The sequence below is a fragment of the Hemitrygon akajei genome, chromosome 12 (genome assembly GCF_048418815.1).
Source record: "Hemitrygon akajei chromosome 12, sHemAka1.3, whole genome shotgun sequence".
Classification (NCBI taxonomy): Eukaryota; Metazoa; Chordata; class Chondrichthyes; order Myliobatiformes; family Dasyatidae; genus Hemitrygon; species Hemitrygon akajei.
The window spans coordinates 19,893,094-19,912,964 of NC_133135.1; positions in this window are offsets into that span (position 1 = coordinate 19,893,094).

Here is a 19,871-nt window from a genome sequence, read left to right on the forward strand (position 1 = left end):
GGAGCTCATTACAGGAAAATTGTGGAGTCTTTGGAGAGGGTGCCATAGCGGTTCACCCAGATGCTGCCTGGATTAGAGAGTGTGAGATATAAAGGATAGTTGGTCAAATTTAGATTGTTTTCTCTGGAGCATCAGTAGTTGAAGGGAGAGCTGACAGAGGTTTATAGAATAAAGAGAGGCATGGATAGATTAGGTTGTCAGAATATTATTTATCCATTTTTATTTAAAGGCGATACAGCTTGGTAACAGGACTTTCCAACTCGTTAAGCCTGCATCACCCCCAGTCCCCACCCATGTGACCCGTATGAGATTGGAATCTGGGAGGAAACCAGAGTCATGGGGAGAATGTACAAACTCTCTATAGACAGCGGTGAGAATTGAACCCGGGGTGCTGAGCCCGTTACGCTCACCACTGCGCTTCTGCTGGGTGGAAAAAGGGCACTTCCACATTCCCTCTCACCCACAGTTGCCAGCTCTCCCAGCCCCACAGCAATCAGCAGCTGGGGAGAGCCGGGCCGAGCAGACTCCCCTGCTCACTCAGTAGGTTAGTGAGTCCGGCTGGCGGCTGCTCTTCCTGTCCCAGCACCGCTGTTTCTGAGCTCCTCTCCCACACTGTTCTCGGGAACAGAATCCTGTCGTAACCAGGGATCGCCTCCCCGGCCCAGGGAACAGCATCAGCATGTCCAACTGATTTCTCAGCTTAGTGAGTTGGAATTGGTTTATTATTGACACACACTCCGAGATGTTTTTAATTTTAACTTAACCAGTTTGGAAATTTTTAATCTTAAGAGATACAGCATGATAGCAGGCCATTCTGGCCCAACAAACCCACACTGTCTAATTGCATCCCTGTGAACAACTAATCTACCAACCTGTACATCTTTGGACTGTGGGAGGAGACCAGAGCACCCAGAGGAAACCCATGCAGTCACGGAGAGAACATACAAACTTCTTTCTTGCATCAGAAATACCTACGTCCACTTACAGTATCAACGGAATCAGGACTCAATTTCTGTTGCACTGCCACAGGTTCCTCTTCGGGATGGCAGATCACCGAGTGCAGAAGGAACGAATTAGGCCTGTCAAATCCCTGCTGACTCTTTGCACTGGTCCCACCCCACATCCCTTCCCGCCGAGGAAAAAAAAAAATCCAGAGCCATCTCATTACGTTTATTTAAATTCTTCAGTTTGCGTGATGGGGTTTAGAAACAGAGAAGTAGCTCAAAGTTATAATTGAAGTTAATATATGTCACCATATACTACTCTGAGATTCATTCTCCTGTAAACTAGGAAGCCCAATGCTCAGCCCAGCGCAGATGGAAAGCATGCAGTGAGCCTGCTGGATTCGAACCTGGGACCACTCGCCTCCAAGTCCGCTGCGGATGCCACCACACTGCTGGCCGGACTTTTGGTGTCCTTAACACTGAAAAATACCAGCAAGTGGATGACTGCCTTGGGTTTGGGATCTGATATGGGCCTGACTGAGTAAGGTCAGCAGATGTTCCCTGTTGGACATTCATTAGTGGACCATATGAGCTTGTGTTCTTTATTTAATGATCTGGAACGCTGGCTGTTAGTCAGTTTCTTAATCATAGGCAGTCCTTTAAAGGATGCTGTTTTGTTATTTTCCATTTAACTGTTGTAGATCTGGGCAGGGCTTCTCCAGCCAGAAGCTAAGGAAAATTCAGCACAGTTGTTGAATAAAGCCAAACCTTGCTCGAGGACAGCTTGTTGCTACGCGTTTATGAGAAGGTTGTAATTAACGTACAAATTGTGCTTGGGCTGTATGACACACAACGATGCTTCTTTAACTGAACCAGAATTTTAAAAGATAGCCCTGTACAGGAACCAAATGGCAGCAGAAACCAATAAGTTTAATTATAACGTTGAGCAACTTTGCTTGCTGTCCCCATTCAAGTCTTAGTGTGAAGTTAACAGAGAAAAAGTAATTTTTCAGGACTAAAATAATGCAGCACTTTTTATCAAACTGTCACAGGAATCCTGCAAGATTAAACAAGTTGACATTAGTTTATTTGGCTTGTTTGGTGTTAATAATATTGAATACTTGACAGCCATTGCCAATGCCATTTGTAACTCTTCAGCTGAAGTAAATTCTTGTGGGGGACAATTATTTTTATTATATTGAAAAATGAATTAAGTCCTTTTCCAGTAATTAACTCATATCCATCATATTCTTTTTAACTGTGTTGTTTTAATGAGCGAGCTTTCTCCGAAATTGAAAACAAAAATTGCTAGTATTTTTCTGCGCTTGACTCCCACATCTAATTGGACATGCAGCTGGTCCTGTTAGCATGAAACAGCAGAAAATACTGGAAATATTTTCAGTTAAATGTGCTGTAGATCTCATTTGTGCACATTTCATCTGGGCCAAAGCTGACATTGGTCAGGAGCAAAGATTCAGTGACATTTCTGTGTAGATTATTCATCAGAATTAGTCAGTTAGCAGACTTGGCAACAGGCTGATCATTTTCCATCTCATCTGGTATTTTAAGATATGTTTCCCCTCCCACAGAGTACATCCTCTCTTTTCCCACCCCACCCCTGATACTTTTACTAACCCTGTTAACCCTGCTTGGTTGGAGGCCCTCCTGGATCACAAGGCTCTGGCCCACTCCAGAGGCCAGACTCAACACTCCAGGTGAACACTCCAATGCACTGCCAAGGGAATGCTAACCCAGAGGAGGGCTGGGTCCCTCAGGTGACGATCACCTGGAAAGAACAGTGATGTTTTCCCCAGTATCCTGGCCAATGATTAACATTCATTCAATGTCACTGTCGTGGAGAGTCTGGTCAGTATCACATGCTGTTTGTGGGCACTGTGTGTAGATTGGCTGCCCCATGGTCATTGCCTCCTGGCCTGTGCTGGAAGGGGGAGGGTGGGGGAGATCTCATAGAAACCTACTGGATAATGAAAGGCCTGGATAGAAAGGACATAGAGAGACCATTCCATTAGTAGGAGAGTCTACAATTTGAGGGCATACTGTTGATCCAGAATAAAAGGAGGTCCCTTGAAACCTGAGATGAAGAAGAGTTTTTTTTTCAGCCACAGGGTGGTGATCTGTGGAATTTGCAGTCACAAGTGCTGTGGAGACCAAGTTATTGTGTGTATTTAAGGCAGAGATTCATAGGTACGTAAACACAAAAGATTCAGCAGATGAAGGAAATCTGGAGTAAAACACACAAAATGTTGGAGGAATTCAGCAGGTCAGGCAAGATCTGTGGAGAGGAATGAATTGTTGATGTTTTAGGCCCAGGATTCATAGGGTCTTGGTGGGTTTAAGAGCTACGGGGAGAAAGCAGCATAACTGGGTTATAAAAAAAATCAGTCATGATTGAATGGAGGATGAGATTCGATAGGCCTGATTCTGGTCCTGCTGTCCTATGGTCTACAGCAGTGAAAATACTTCAGACAGTACTTCTGGCTGTGAAGCTCTGTAGGACATCCTGAGATCGTGAAAAGTTCTACCACCTGACCTACTTCCTTGGCACCTTCTTGTTGTATCATGGTCTACTCAGCAAGCCTCCCTGACCCACCGTAGGAAGCCCCAGATAACTGCTGTCTGCAAGTATGTGCACTAGCTCTCTGATTAGGCTGGGCTATTGCTTTGTCCAGCAGTAACATTTTGATCCTGTTCCATCTGAGATACATTACTCTGACTGCGGCTCCCCCACTTCCCCTGACTCATCTGATCCCAACCCATCTCCTTCAGCGTTCCAGCACAGCTCCAAGCAGGCACCAGCAGTACTATTCCAGCAATTTAACACATTGAGACATTTACCACCCCCCCCCTCTATTTGTTTTCTTGCTTGCTTTCTTTCTTAATTCACTCATTTGGTCTTTTCCACCTTTTATCTGCTTTCTCAAACGGTTTCTCTAACCTCTGGTAATTTCTTCCCACCCCCCCAATCCCTTCTTGCCTTTTCCATTCCCCATTCTGGCTCCCCTCTTCCCCTTTCTCTCCTCCTCACCTCCCTCTGGTGACCCTCCTCCTTCCCTTTTCCCCATGTCCTACTCTCCTATCCTATTAGATTCATTCTTCTTCAGCTTTTACCTTCTCCACCTGTCACCTCCGTCTCCTCCCTCCACCCTCTTCTTCTGGCTTCTTTCCCCTTCTTTTCCAGTCCTGATGAAGGTTCTTGGCCCGAAATATTGGCTGTTTATTCCTCTCCATAGGTTTTGCCTGACCTGCTGAGACCCTCCAGCATTTTGTGTGTGCTAATCTGCTTTCTGAAACTAGTTTTTTGTCCCTTCTCTTCTTTTAACACCTCGTTCCTGCCAAGATATTGTGACTATTGTAATTATTCAGCTTTTCAACACTCTCTAGTTATTGATCAGAACTCTTTGAACTTATATTTCAAACATCTACCTGGATTTGTCTAATACCTCATCACATCTCACTGATCTTCCCCAAGACATGCCAGTGGTGAATAGCTTTGAAGTTCCAGTTCTGTTGTGATTGACTTGGATACAGCAGCCATTCTGAAGGCAGCAAGATACTGTAAACTGTGGAGTGCTGAAGGACCCATTTTATGGTTGTATGGGGGCAACACTGTGGAACAGCTCCAGAGACCCAGTTTCTACCCTGACCTCCGGTGCTGACTGTGGAGACCCTGTACATTTTCACAGTGTTTGCGTGAGTTTCTCTGACGTGCTCAAGTTTCCTCCCAGTCCCAGAGAGCTGCAAGTTGTTAAGTTACTTGACCGCTGTGTGTTACCCCTTGTGCACCACAAGAATCCAGGGAGGAAGGGTGTGGCTGGGAGGGGAAATAAAATGGGTCTACAAAGAATAGTGCCACACAGGAGCAAGCCCTCTGGCCCACATTTTCTGTGCTAACCGCGATGCCAATCCAAACTAATCTCATCTCCAGACATACATCTGCATCAGCGGATGTGTCATGCAGAGTATTCTGACTGGTTGTGTCACCGTCTGGTATGGCAGCACCAAAGCGCAGGATCAGAAGCAGCTGCAGAGAGCTGTAGATTCAGACAGCTCCATCACGGGCCTTTCTGTCTTTGAGGTTATCTTCAAAAGGCAGTGCCTCAAGCAGGTGATATCGATTATAAAGTTATAGAACATTACAGCACAGAAACAGGCCCCTCAGCCAACATAGTCCTTGCTGATCTATTACTCTGCCTAGTCCATCAACCTGCACCCTGGCCATAGCCCTCGATATCCCTCCAATCCACGTATCTATCCAAATTTCTCTAAAATGTTGAACTCAAAACAGCATTCAACACTTGAGCTGGCAGCTCGTTCCACACACTCACCACCCTCTGAGTGAGGAGGTTTCCTCTCATGTTCCTCTTAAACATTTCACCTTTCACCCTTAACCCATGACCTCTGGTCTCACCCATCTCCATGGAAAGAGTCTGCTTGCATTTAACTTATCTATACCCCTCATAATTTTGTGTACTTTATCAAATCTCCTCTCATTCACCTATGGTCCAGGGAGTAAGTCCTAAATCTATTCAACATTTCCTGATGGCTCATGTCCTCAAGTCCTGGGAAAATCCTTGGAATCTTTGAATCAGCTACTACCGCAACCTTATATTTCTTGCAACAGTCTACAGTCTCTCTATGAATTTGCTGCTCTAAATCCCGTGGACTGTTGGGTAGTTTGTCATATAAAACCATTAACTTGATCATCCTTTTTTATTCCTCAGTTCCACCCATATAACTTCAGTAGACGAGCTCTTCAGACTGTCCAGTATCCAAGCCCTACGTTCATCCACCTTTCCTACAATCCTCCTTGCACTGAAATATATACAGCTCAGAACATTAGTCCCACCAGGCTCAACCTTTTGATTCCCGACTTTCCATGTAGGCTTAACAACATCTTTCTCCGCAGCCATTCCACTATCTGTTCTGGCACTCTGGTTCCCATCCCTTGCAACTCTCGTTTAAAGAGAGCTGTGATGAACCCCAGTGCAGAGCAAGGTCTAGAATTGAATCAGTCTCGAAATAAACAAGGCAGCACGAACAAAATCCCAAGGTGAAATCACAAACAATGGTGCTAGAAATAGAACTGCTATGATTTGAACACTCACTGCTCAGCATGAGGCTTTTAACTACAGACCTTCCATGAAGGACTGTGGCAGGTGATAGTTGGCAGTCTGAGTGTTAAACAGACAGCAGCATCTAACCATCCTCCAGTGAATTAAGTGTCGAAGCTTGGGTTCTGCTGCTGTTCATTCAGGACTATGATAAAGAGTCCTTCATGAAGGACCCTTACTATCCCTGACATGCCCTCTTCTCGTTATTACCAACAGAGAGGAGGTGCAGGAACGTGAAGACGCACACTCACCATTTTAGGAATCGGTTCCTTCCCTCTGTCATCTAAACGATCCATGAACCCTGAACACTACCTCATTGTTTTGCTCTCTTTTTCCACTTGTAATTCACTTTTTATATATTATTGTAACTTACAGTAACTTTTTTATGTATAACACTGTACTGCTGCCACAAGACAACAACTTTGATGATACCGAGCTTAAGGTAAAAGAACTCTTAGGGGAAAGTGGACATAATATGATTGAATTCACCCTGAAATTTGAGAAGCTGAAGTCTAATGTATCAGTATTACAGTCGAGTAAAGGGAATTACAGAGGCATGAGAGAGGAGTTGGCCAGAATTGATTGGAAAAGAACGCTGGCAGGGGTGACAGCAGAGCAGTAATGGCTGAAATTTGTGGAAGCAATTTGAAAGGCACAGGATGCATACATCCCAAAGAGGAAGATGTGTTCTAAAGGAAAGATGACACAACTGTGGCTAACAAGATAAAGATGGAATATGAAAGTAAGCAGGTTGAATCAGTGGTGAAGAAGGCAAATGTGATGTTAGCATTCATTTCAAGAGGACTAGAGTATAAAAACAAGGATATAATAGAAACACAAACATAGAAAAACTACAGCACAATACAGGCCCTTCGGCCCACAAAGCTGTGCTGAACGTGTTCTTACCTGAGAAATTACCTAGGATTACCTATAGCCCTCTATTTTTCTGAGCTCCATATACCTGTCCAGGACTCTCTTAAAATACCCTATCATATCCGCCTCCACCACTGTCGCCAGCAGCCCATTCCACGCACACCACTCTCTGCATAAATAACTTATAATGTTGAAACTGTATAAAGCACTGGTGAGGCCTCACTTGGAGTATTGTGAGCAGGTTTGGGCCCTTATCTTAGAATTATGTGCTGAAACTGAAGAGGGTTCAAAGGAGGTTCACAAAAGTGATTCCAGGATTGAATGTCTTGTCATATGAAGAGCGTTTGATTGCTCTGGGCCTGTATTCACTAGAATTAGGAACGAGGGGTGACTTCATTGAAACCTATTGAATGGTGAAAGGCTTTGATAGAGTAGATGTGGAGAGGGTGTTTTCTATGGCGGGAGAGTCTAAGACCAGAGGACACAGCCTCAGAATGGAGGAGCATTCTTTAAGAACGGAGATGTGGAGGAATTTAATTTTCCAGAGAATGGTGAATCTGTGGAATTCTTTGCCCCAGGCTGCTGTGGAGGCCGTTCTTGTGAATACTTAAGGCAGAGCTTGATAGACTCTTGATTAGTCTGGGCATGAAGGGATACGGGGGAGAAGGCAGGAGACTGAGGCAGAGAGGAAAATTAGCTCAGCCATGATGAAATGGTAGAGCAGACGGTGGGCCAAATGGCCTAATTCTGCTCATATACCTTATGGTCTTCTAGTCTTATATATGTCAGTTATAATAAACCTGATTCTGATTCTGCTTGCCTGGTGGTCTTTATGCCACCATTACCTGTAGTAGTACCTGATTACTTATCTAATACACTTGCAGTAATTCACAGTTTTTTTCTTTTTATTGTGCACTGGATTGTACTGCTGCTGAAAAGGTGACAAATATCACAACATATGCTGGTGATTTCTAACTCTGTTCTAAATTTCTCTGAAACATTGATATTATATCTACTACCCACACTTCCCCTGCCAGTGTGTTCCCGGCACCCATTATTTCTGTGTTAAAAAAAAAACTTGCCTTGCACATATCTTTTAAACATCCCCCAAGCCTCAAGTTAAATCAATGCCCTCTAGTATTTGACATTTGTGATGACTGAGACGTGCAGGCTCTCGTCATCTTTGTTCCACAGCTGTGATGCAGAGAAAGTTAACTGGACAACTTAAATGCAAAGAAACATAACCTTAAGAAAAGGGAGAAGGTTTTTAAACATTGCAGGGACAAAGTGCTCACAGCATAGATGAGAAATCAAAATCAAATTAGAGGGTAGATGCAGTGCCTGTGGTCATTGCTAGCTTAGGCAAATTAAATTAAACAAATGCACAAAGGCAGTAATGAGGTCCCTTCACAATTTGATTTAGGGTTCATTTGAAGTATACAGTCTGAACATGACTTGTAAACAAAAATAATCTCAGCTGCAGTTAATGTGATAATGAAGGCTAGCTTTACTTGAGATGTGTATAAATGATACACATGCTGACATAAAAATATAACAGGCACTTCCAGTTTACAGCCATTATTGACAAAGTGGGCTGGTAATTGATGTTCACCATTTAACTCTTGTGGCGTTGGTATGTTCTTTTTCTTGATCAGAGGCAGCCCGAATGTTCAGATCTAATTATACCGAAAACTGAAATAATCTCCACTCTTGAATAGCGGGCTGCAAAAAGGTCTCTGTTATACAACCATAAGATATAGGAGTAGAATTAGGCCATTTGGCCCATCGAGTCTGCTCTGCTATTCAATCAAGGCTGATTCTTTTTTATGGAGCTTTTTGGATCTGTCTCGCAGCTGTCTAACCTGTCAGCTACTTCTGCAAGGAAGAGACTTGCAAAAAGTGCTCACCTGTCCGCCACACGATAACTGTAGGAGTAGAATGGATAAACCCCACTCTGACGGAAATTTTCAAATATTCTCAGGCCGTAGGAGGTGCTGAATTACTGGAGAACCATCAATCAGATGCCCTTGTTCATAAGGGCAGCAGGGAAAGTCGAGCTGATTACTAACCGGTGAGTCCGACACCAATGCGAGCAAAATCATTTCTGTAAGTAATGAGAGACAAAGTTAATCTTGGTTGGCAGAGAGTGATGGGTGACGGTCAGCTTGCCTTTATTAATAAGAGATCCTGCCTGCCCAATGTGACTGGTCTTGAGGAAGTGACCAGGTGTGGGGGCGGCACTGTCAATGCCAACAGTGTGGACTTCAATGCCAATGTGTTACAACCATCTGGGAAATGGAAATTTACCTTTTCAGAATTCACAAAGCACTACCCCAAACCTTGAGATATAGATTAAATCCGCTCTTACAGAACCTGTATGCAAAATAAATAAATAAATCGACACATAATTAATTATTTTACAGCTCATGTTTGTTTTTGACAAAGGTACCGACGAAGCGACTTGTCATTATGACAAATTGTGCTATGGTCCACTTTCTAGGAATGCAACCATCCCTCTGTAATGTAGGGCGCGCTTCTAATGACTATGATGGAGTTCCAACTGGGAATTTGAAAGGTAAGAGCCCATGGAATCCAGGATAATATAGCCAACTGGATTTGAAATTGACGTGGTTACGGCATTCAAGTAAAGTGTTCAAAGAAATGGGAATTGAGTTATGTGACGGAAATTGTTCCATTCTGTTGATACAACCTGCAACTGGAAATCTTACACTCTTTATTAAACCTCAGGAACTCAACCTGCCTTTTTCTATTTGCTGATACACACTGATCTCCATGCATGTTGGGGCTAATTTTGCATTTTTCTGTGAAAGGAGACAAAAACCACAATGTGGCCGGCTACAATCCAGTTCTCATTTTGTGAAACTTTTACTGTAATGAGATGATTGAAATACTTGCTTTTGGCAGTCGGACCCTTCCCTGATTTTCCTGACACCATCTGAAGCATGGTTTTATTTATAATGCTACCTCACGTGAAGTTGAAAGTGAAAGCCTCGGAAACAAAACAGACAATTGTAAAAGTCAGAGGAGCAGGAGGTGATGCTCAGTGAAGGAAAACTGCTGACTCCTATTCACAAAGCTTATTTTCTATCTGAAGGAAGTGTGAAGAGAGAGTGAAGAGCAAAGTGCAGGCAAGAAGAGAGGAGTTGGAGGCTTCATCTCCATCTACTCCCTCTGGTGCCACTCCTCCTTCCTATTTCTCCTATGGTTCAGTCTCCACTCCTATCAGATTTCTTATTCTCCAGCCATTTACCTCTTCCACCTGTCACCTTCCCAGCTTCTCAGTTCATTTCTCCTCATCTATCCACCTTCCCCCCTCACCTGGTCTCACCAGTCACCTGCCAGCATGTATTTCTTCCCCTCCCCCACCTTCTTACTTAGTCATCTTCCCCTTCCTTTCCAGTCCTGATGAAGGGTGTTGGCCCAAAACATTGACTGCTTATTCTCTTCCAGTGAGGGGAAATTTTCAATGTGTTGAATTGGAGACTTTGACAGAGAGAGGGAGAGGGAGAGAGGAAGAGAGAGAGAGAGGTGTGAGATAATTAAAAGGAAAAGGATGAGAACAATTTGTTGTGAATTTGAAGGAGAAGGGGATATATCACTGAATGTAATGATGGAAGAATTGAATTTTTCAAGGATATATGAAGGTAGGTTTAGAATAAAAATGTACAAAATGATTTCAAGTAATTTGCTGGAATCAACATGAGCCAGGAAGCGTGGTTTCAATATTTCCTGACTTGGTCTACTTGGAAGTGTGCTCACTATAACAAACCTTATGGCAATTTGTCAGCAGATATTTTCTTTGGCAATTTTGATCTATTATAAAATAGATTCCATTCTTTGCAGTCCTTTCTTCACTATTGTCAGGACAGACAGTTTGTGGCATTCCGCTATAAGCACGACAGGTATATGAGGCAGATACTATTCCCACGGGTGGGCCCATCCAGAACATGGGGGCACAATTAACATTACAGCTAAACTGTACAAGAGTCAAGCCAGGAATAGATCAGTGGAAACCCCGAAACCCTTTCTTAAAGGCTGATACTTTACCTGATAAACACCCAGATAAGACCACAAGATCATAAAACATAGAAGCAGAATTAGGCCATTTGGTCCTTCGAGTCTGCTCTGCCATTCCAACATGGCTGACTTATTAACCCTTTCAACACCATTATCCCACCTTTTCCAATATAATATTTGATGACCTTACTAATCAAGAACCTATCAATGTCTGCTTTAAATATGCAGAAGTAGAGTCCACAGATTCACTACCTTTGCCCCTTCTCCTGTCAGTAGAGACGGTTCTGCCAGGCTTGTAGCTAAGTCACATGTGAAAACCAGAAACTGGACTTGACTGTCAGAGGCTATTTGAGGTGCACACCGTTGGGAGCATTTAATAGGTAATGGGAACTTGTCCCCATTGCCACCCCTCCTCCACAGCTGTAACAGACTTAAGGATACCATAGAAGTATTTATTATGAGTAATTATACACTCATATATTATGCCAAATACAAATATTCATTTACAAGATTTGTGATATTCTATAAGCTTCAACAAGGTCCCCATAATTTTTCCTGTAACTTCAAGAACTCCTCAGAGCCGGGGTAGCAGTCAGTCCTTCTCTGCAAACTCTAACATCAACAAGGCACAAGCTAGGATCTGAAATACTCCCAACTTATGAGGTTGACTGCAGCTCTGACAACGCTCAAAAAGTTCAGCAGAGATGTCCACTTGGTTGGTCACCTATCAACCAGAGCATCTGAGTCAGGTTTAATATCACTGGCATATGTCGTGAAATATGTTGTTTTGCACCAGCAGGATGTGGCCATACAATAATTAAAAGCTATAAATCACAGTAAGAAATCTGTGTATATAAAAAACAAAATAAATTATTAGTGCAAAAAGAGAGCGAATAAAAGAAGAAGTAGTGAGGTCACGTGAACGGTTTCATTGTCCATTCGGAAATCTGATGATAGAGGGAGAGAAGCTGTTCCTAAAACATTGAGTGTATGTCTTCAGGTTCCTGTACCTCCTCCTTGATGGTGGCAATGGGAAGAAGGCATGTCTTGGATAATGGGGTCCTTAAGCATCCAAACATTAGGTTTCTCGACCATTGACATGTCAGTTACTGACCTAGGCCACCAGGGCAGCATCTCCCAAACATCAGAATCAGAATCAGACTTTAATCGCCAAGTACCTATGCACATACAAGGAATTTACTTCCAGCAGATGTTGTCTCTCTGCTCATAACAATAATAATGATAAATATAAATGAAAATATAGATTATACATACAGGTAGTGCAATCCAAGTAATAGTTATCCGACAGTTAACCGGCAGTTAACTGTTCAGCAAAGTGACCGCAGTAGGGAAAAAACTTCTCCAGTGCCTATTAGTCTTAGTCTGGAGGGATCTGAAGTGCCTACCAGACGGAAGCAGATCAAACAGTCCGTGCGCAGGATGGGAGGAGTCCTTTATGATGTTCCCCATCCTCTTCTTCAACCTGGAAGAGTACAGGTCCACAATAGAGGGCAGGGAGGCTCCAATGATGTGCTCGGACCTTATCACCTGGAAGAAATGGATATTAGTTTGATGGGAACACCACCACAAGCAAAGGGACCAGAGATTCATACATAACCCTTCTCCCGCATCTTTTCTTCACCTAAACTTCCAGCTCCACTCCTTCTCCTACTGCCTATCTCCCATGTATCCTTCAATCCAGAGGAACGGTCTCAACTTGAAATCTCGACTGTCCGTTTCCCTCCACGTTGACTGCCTGACCCGCTGAGTTTCTCCAGAAATTTGCTTGCTTTCTCTCTTTCCCAGTTCAAATGAATGGTCAAGGACCACAAAAACTGACTGTTTCCTCTTCTACAGATGCTGACTAACTTGTGGAGGGTTGCCCGTATTTTCTGTTTTTGCTTCACTACCAGCAAGTTCACCTATACACCCAGAAGCCACTTTGGCCATCTGCTGCCGTAGCCCATCCCCTTCAAGGTTCGATGTGTTGTGCATTCAGAGATGTTCTTCTACACACCACTGCTGTAACTTGTGGTTATTTGAGTTACTGTCGCCTTCTTGTCAGCTTGAGCCAGTCTGGCCATTCTCCCCTGATTTCTCGAATTAACAAATTTTTTTTTCACCTCACAGAACAGCCATGCACTGGATTTTTTTTTTGTTTTTCTCTATACGCTCTACAGACTGTTGTGCATGAAAATTCCAGGAGATCCGCAGCTTCTAAATCCTCAGACTACTTCATCCTGCACCATCATTCCACAGTCAATGTCCCTTACATAGATTACACTTCTTCCCCATTCTGATGTTTGGTCTGAACCTAGAATATAGAAATCTACAGCACGTTACAGGCCCTTTGACTCACAATGTTGTGCCAACCATGTAACCTACTCTAGAAACTGCTTAGAGTTACCCTACTGCATAGCCCTCTGTTTTTCTAAGCTCCTTGTACTTATCTAAGAGTCTCTTAAAAGACCCTATTGTATTCTCCTCTACGACTGTCACTGGCAGTGCATTCCACACCATTCTCTGTGTGAAAAACTTACCTCTGACATCCTCTCCGTACCTAGTTCCAAGCACCTTAAAACTATACCCCTCGTGTTAGCCATTTCTGCCTTGGGAAAAAGCCTCTGACTATCTACATGATCAATGATTCTCATCATCAAGTCACCTCTCATCCTCTGCCGCTCCAAGGAGAAAAGGCCACATTCACTCAACCTATTCTCATAGGGCACAACTGAACCTCTTGACTATGTTGGCATGCTTTTATGGCTGATTAGATATTTATATTAAAGAGTAGGTGTACCTAATGAAGTAACCACTGAGTGTATGTATGAACTTGGACCATATTGTTATTCCTTTATGGTCTAAACCATCTCTTCCCAGCAATATTGTGTGGAGCTACCTCACCAGGATCACCACCTTTCAGAAAGGTTGATTGCTACTGCCTTCTCAGGGGCAATTAGTGAATGCTCTCCTTACCACTGATGACCAGAATCCTATGAATGAACAAATAAGATAAAATATTATTTTAAAAGAAAGAAAACAATAGAGTGTAACCTGTTCTCACTTTAGAAACTTTAGTTGAGATTCAGATTCAGAACAGGATCACAGGCCTTAGAGACAATTATTTGACTATTGTATCAAAACTACTGCAATCTACTCTGTGTATTTATAAGATCTCCAGTATTCCTGTTCATCACATAATTTGATTTGTGCAGGAGAGAGACATATTGTACACTACAGCATTGTATGAGCAGAGAGCTAGCTTCAGATTCTGCCAAATTAATTTTTTGCCAAATGCTTTTCCATTGCAATAAATCAACATCAGTGACATATCTCCTTTCACTTCTCATTGATTCCCCCGGGTTTCCAAAATATATTCTCTTCAGATTTGTGAACATCTTTCTACAACTCAGATGCTGTCTGAGTCTTACCCATTAATTCACTCAAGTCAACTTCCAGATGGACTTAAACCACAGGTCGCGAATCAAACTTACTCAAAATCTTTATGACACAGTTTTAGTTTCAAATGGGGTTTTGATTGGCGCTTGGAGTTTATTTGCTTTAATTTGGTTAAGGGAGCATAAACTTTTATTAATAAACATTTTCCAGAATAGGCTACTTTTTAGAATAATTGAGGAGCTGAGCATTCTTGTGCACCAAAGAAGGAATATGTATCCATGGATTTCCATTTTTCCAAGAGATTCCAGGATGTTGGTTGGTGTAGAGCAGGACAATGTAGATGGGAGAACATGGACAGAATTACCCAGTGTTTGAAGTTGCAATCTGCAGATTGTGAATTGGAATATAGCCATTGTCATGACATTATCCAGCAACATTGTTTTGCTTGTTATAGGGCATTTACATTAACTTCAGAGCAAGTGGATTTATCTGTGTACTAACCCTAACCTTGTGTCAAATAAACTTTGTATGAAGTCCAGATATGACTCTGAAACACTTCCATTCTCCAGGCAGTCCTGATTCTGATAACAGGGTGATCTTGGCTCTGGATTCACAAAGTGGTTCAAAAGTTCAAACATTCAAAAGTACATTTATTATCAAAGTATGTATTCATTATACAACCTTGAGATTCATCTCTGTACAGGCAGTTGCAAAACAAGAAACCCTAAAGAACCCATTAAAAAGTCTTAAAAGCACCCAATGTGCAGAGAGAGAGAAAAAAACAAATTCTGCAAACAATAAAAGCAAGCAAACAGCATTCAGAATGAAAGTGAGTTTATCACTGTGAGAGAGAGACAGAGACGATGAGAGAGAGAGAGAGAGCGCGCACACGCTATGTAATGAACTTATGTTACAAATCTAAGGCTCTTCAGCTTCTCACCACACTTCAGTGCAGATGCACCCCTCAAGAATATTAGTACATTCTTGCTATCATTAATAAATAATACAATGATAGTCACATTAATAGGAATCTTGTTCCTTGTTTTATGAAAGCTCAAAATTAAATTATGGTATGATTAGTCTGAACGTTGGTTGATAATAGACTCAGACTCAATGGGGCGAAGGGATGGTTTCACTCTACGTCGCTGTGAAAGCTTTCGCCAGTGGGTCCCAAACTTAAAAACAGATAACAAATATACACAGTGGCCACTTTATTAGTTACGTCCTGTACCTAATAAAGAGACCACTTGAGTTTATGTTCATGGTCTTCTGCTGCTGTAACCCATTCCCTTCCAAGTTCGGCATTTTGTGCAGTCAGACACGCTCTTCTGCACACCACTGTTGTAACACACGGTTACTTGAGTTGCTGTCGCCTTCCTGTCTGCTTAAATCAGTCTGACCATTCTCCTCTGACCTCTCTCATTACCAGACATTTTGTCCACAGAACTACTACTCTCTGGATTTTTTTTTTGTTTTTTGCACCATTCTCTGTAAATTTGAGAGATGGTTATACGTGAAAAATCCTAGGAGATCAGCAGTTTCCGAGATACTCAAACCACTCCCTCTGGCACCAACAATCATTCTATAGTCAAAATCACCTAGATCACATTTCCTCCCCATTCTGATGTCTGGTCTGAACTACAACTGAACATCTTGACCTTGTCTGCATGTTTTTATGCACTGATTTGCTACCACAAAGATTAAACATTTGGATTCATGAGCAGGTGTACAGGTGCACTAAATGAAGTGGCCATTGAGTGTATAAACCCACTACTTCCAGCAATTTGTGCTTTTCAACCACAAAGATAATGCCTAATGTTCCTCAGTAACACATAACCTGACGACGAATGTACCAACTGCAAAAACATAACGGTGCAGTTGGTTTTGTTTTTTTAATGTCACATGTGCCGATATGTAGTGAAAAGCTTGTCTTGCGTACTGTTCATACAGATCAAATCATTACACAGTGCTTTGAGCTAGAGTAAGGTAAAGCAACAACAATGCAGAATAAAGTGCCAAAGCTACTGAAAAAGTGCAGTCCAAGCAAACGATAAAGAAGAAATGATAAACATTAGCTGCAATGCTGCTTGATGGTCAGCGCCAAAGCCCCAGTCTGAATGGAGTCTAACTCCATTCGATCCGAGACGCTCCCCCAGTCTGGTTACACAGGATTAGAGAGCATGCTTTGAAAATTATCGAGTCACTCTGCTCGTTTACATCATTTGCCAAGACAATACAGTTGGCTGAGTTCAAAACTCCTTAAGGCTTCCTGAGCCTATGGTAAAATGCTAGTGATAGACTTATCAGGCGCAGATACAGAAGACACCCAGAGACATTTTCCCAGGGCAGAAGTGGTTAATCTGAGGGGATGCAGCTTTAAGATGTTTGGAGGAAGTATAGAGGGGATGTCAGAAGTAGGTTTCTCACACTGAGAGTGTGGTAAATGCATGTAACGCGCTGTCAGAGGAGGTGGTAGAGGAAGCTACATTAGGGACATGTAAGAGACTCTTAGATAAATACATGGATGAAAACAAAATGGAGGGCTTGTCGAAGGGAAGGATTAGATTGTTCTCAGAGTAGGATAAAGGGTTGGCACACCATTGTGGGCTGAATGGCCTGTACTAAGCTGTCTTACTCAATGTTTCATGTTCATAGCAACTAGTCACTTTTCTACTTGAACAGAATTTAATTATTGTTCCTGATGAGACAGAAGAGTCTATCATTCTTCTCCCATTTCTGGGACCATGGTCGTGGAGATGTGACATAACACTGTATTTACCTATTCAAGACCCTCATGAATAAGGAGTTTGAATACTTTTGTGCCCTCTTTATTTTTCTTAATATAAACTCAAGCTACTGTTCAATACAAAGGACTAGATAATTGTCCTTAAACAGAGGACTGCTCCTCTGATTTAAAAAGGCAATGAGAAAATTCAGTACACTACAGGCCAGTCAGCCTTACATCAGTGGTGGTGAAATTATTGGAGATGATTCTTAGGGATAGGATCCACTCAAATCAGAAAAGGTACATACTTATTAGGGATTATCAGCATGGCTTTGGGTGCAGGAAGTCATGGCTTGCAAATATAGTTGAGCTTGTTGCAGAAAAGGCAAAGATGATTGAAGAGGGTAGGGAAGTGAATGTTGTATACATAGACTTCAGTAAGATCTTAGCCAAGATCCTTCCTGGTAGACAGTCCAGAAGATTAAGCACATGAGGGACATGGAGAACTGGTCGATTGGATTCTAAATAGGATCAAAAACAGAAGATGGAGGGTAGTGGTGGAAGGGTTTTATTCTGACAGGAGGTCTGTGAACAGGTAGGTGCTACAGGGAACAGTGCTGGGACCTCTGTTGTCTGTGACATTCAGTACATATAAAAAATAGGAGACGTAAGACATTCTACAGAAGGTGGAAATCTTGAGCAACGCGCACACACAAAACATGGAGGAGCTCAGTGGGTCAGGTGGGATCGATGGAGGGAAAGGAACGGTTGGCATTTCAAGCTTGACCCTTCATCAGGATTCATGTGGGAGGCTGAGAGGCAATCGGAAAGATGTATATAAAATTATGAGGAACATAGGTAGGGTAGATACCGTAGTCAGAATCTTTTTTTCCCAGGGTGGAAATGTCAAATGCTAAATTCAATTCAATGCTAGAGAGCAAAGATTTAAGGTGAAAGGTGACATTTTAAAGGATACTTGTGAGGTAAGTTTTTTATGTTGAGTGGTAGATATGTGGATGAAGCTGTCTAAGAGGTGGTGGAAACAGAAACACCATAACTGCACTTAGACAGGCAGGCAGATTAACAGACAGGAAATCGGGGAATGTAGATCTTGGGCAGGCAGAGAAGGTTGGTAAAAATTGACATAGCTAGCAGAGACATGATGGGCCAAAGGGCCTGTTTCTGGGCTTGCTATTTAATGTTCTATGTTCTGTGCTCTCAGCTCAGAGATTTTGCCTGTGGCGGTGGTGTTGCAATTTGACCTCTTCCTGATAGTGGATGTTGTACCTCAGGGTGTTCCTGTTCTCCCCATCATGGGCCTGTGGTCAAAAGAGTCACTTTTAAACCCGCCACCTGTCTGAGGGAGAAAAAAAAGTCATAATCTGGCAAATGGTGCAAAACTTAATAAAATCACAAAATTCTGGAAACACACGGCAGATTGGGCAGCATCTGTGGAAAGAGAAACAGACGTAATGCTTTAGGCTGAAGACTTTTCATCAGAAATGAAAAAAGAAAGTAGGTTAGACGATGAAGCAGAAAAGGTTGGGAAGGCAATGATTCTAACAAAGGGAATTTCTGTAATTTGGTGAAATGGTGCTGACATTATGTGGACAGATAAGTTCCTTTGCTTAGATAGTCTGATAGAAACTTGTTCAAAACACAACATAGTTCAGATAGAAACTTGCATAGACACCAACATGGCTTTCCTTGATTAACAATGCCGCTCCTCAGGGAGAGCTGGAACTGCCTTAGGTTAATGACTAACAGTCTGGGCTCCGAGTCAGAAACCTCTGGGTTCTAATCCCATCCCAGATACTTGAGCTTAATCTTGGCTGAGGTTCAGGGTCAGTAATGGGTGAGTGCATATTGTGATTCTGGCTTTCCTTTGGATAAGATCTTAAACCAAAACCCTATCTTCCTCCACAACTAAATGATCCATTTGATCTTGCCATCCGTCTGGGTTCTCACCACACTAATGAAACGGGTCTACCACAGTCATTATTACAAAGCTCCAAGTACACGTGATTTTAGTCAGACCATTCAGCCCATTGAGTTTGCTCTAACATTCCCGATCCCTCTCAACCCCATTCTCCTGCCTTGCCCCCATAACCTTTTACACCCTTATTAATCAAGAACCTATTAACTTCTGCTTTAATAATACCCAAAGACTTGGTCCCCACTGTCACCTGTGACAATGAATTCCACACATTTACATTCACTATAAATGGACATCCCTCTAGTCCGATACTGCGCCCTCTGGTCCTAGACTCACCCACTATAGGAAACATCCTCGCTACGTGCAGTTTATCTGGACTTCTCAATATTTGATAGGTCACCCTACCCCACATCCTTCTAAACTCCTGCAAGGACAGACCCTTGGGGGCCCAGAACAGCTCACAAGTGCGGCCTCACCAGTACCTTTGAAAGCCTCAGCATCACACCCTTGTTTTTGTATTTCTAGTCCTGTCAAAGTGAATGCTAACGTTGCATTTGCTTTCTTCACCACTGACTCAACCTGCAACTGAACCTTCAGAGGCTCCTGTACAAGTACTGTCAAGTCCCTTTGCACCTTGGATTTTCTGAATTTTCTCTCTGTTCAAAAACAGTCTATGCTTTTACTCCTTCTGCTAAAACGAATGACCCCACACTTCCTGACACTGTATTCCATCTGCCACTTCTTTGTCCATTCTAATTTGTCCAAGTCCTTCTGCAGCCCCTCTGTTTCCTCAATGCTATCTACCCCTCCACCTATCATTGTAT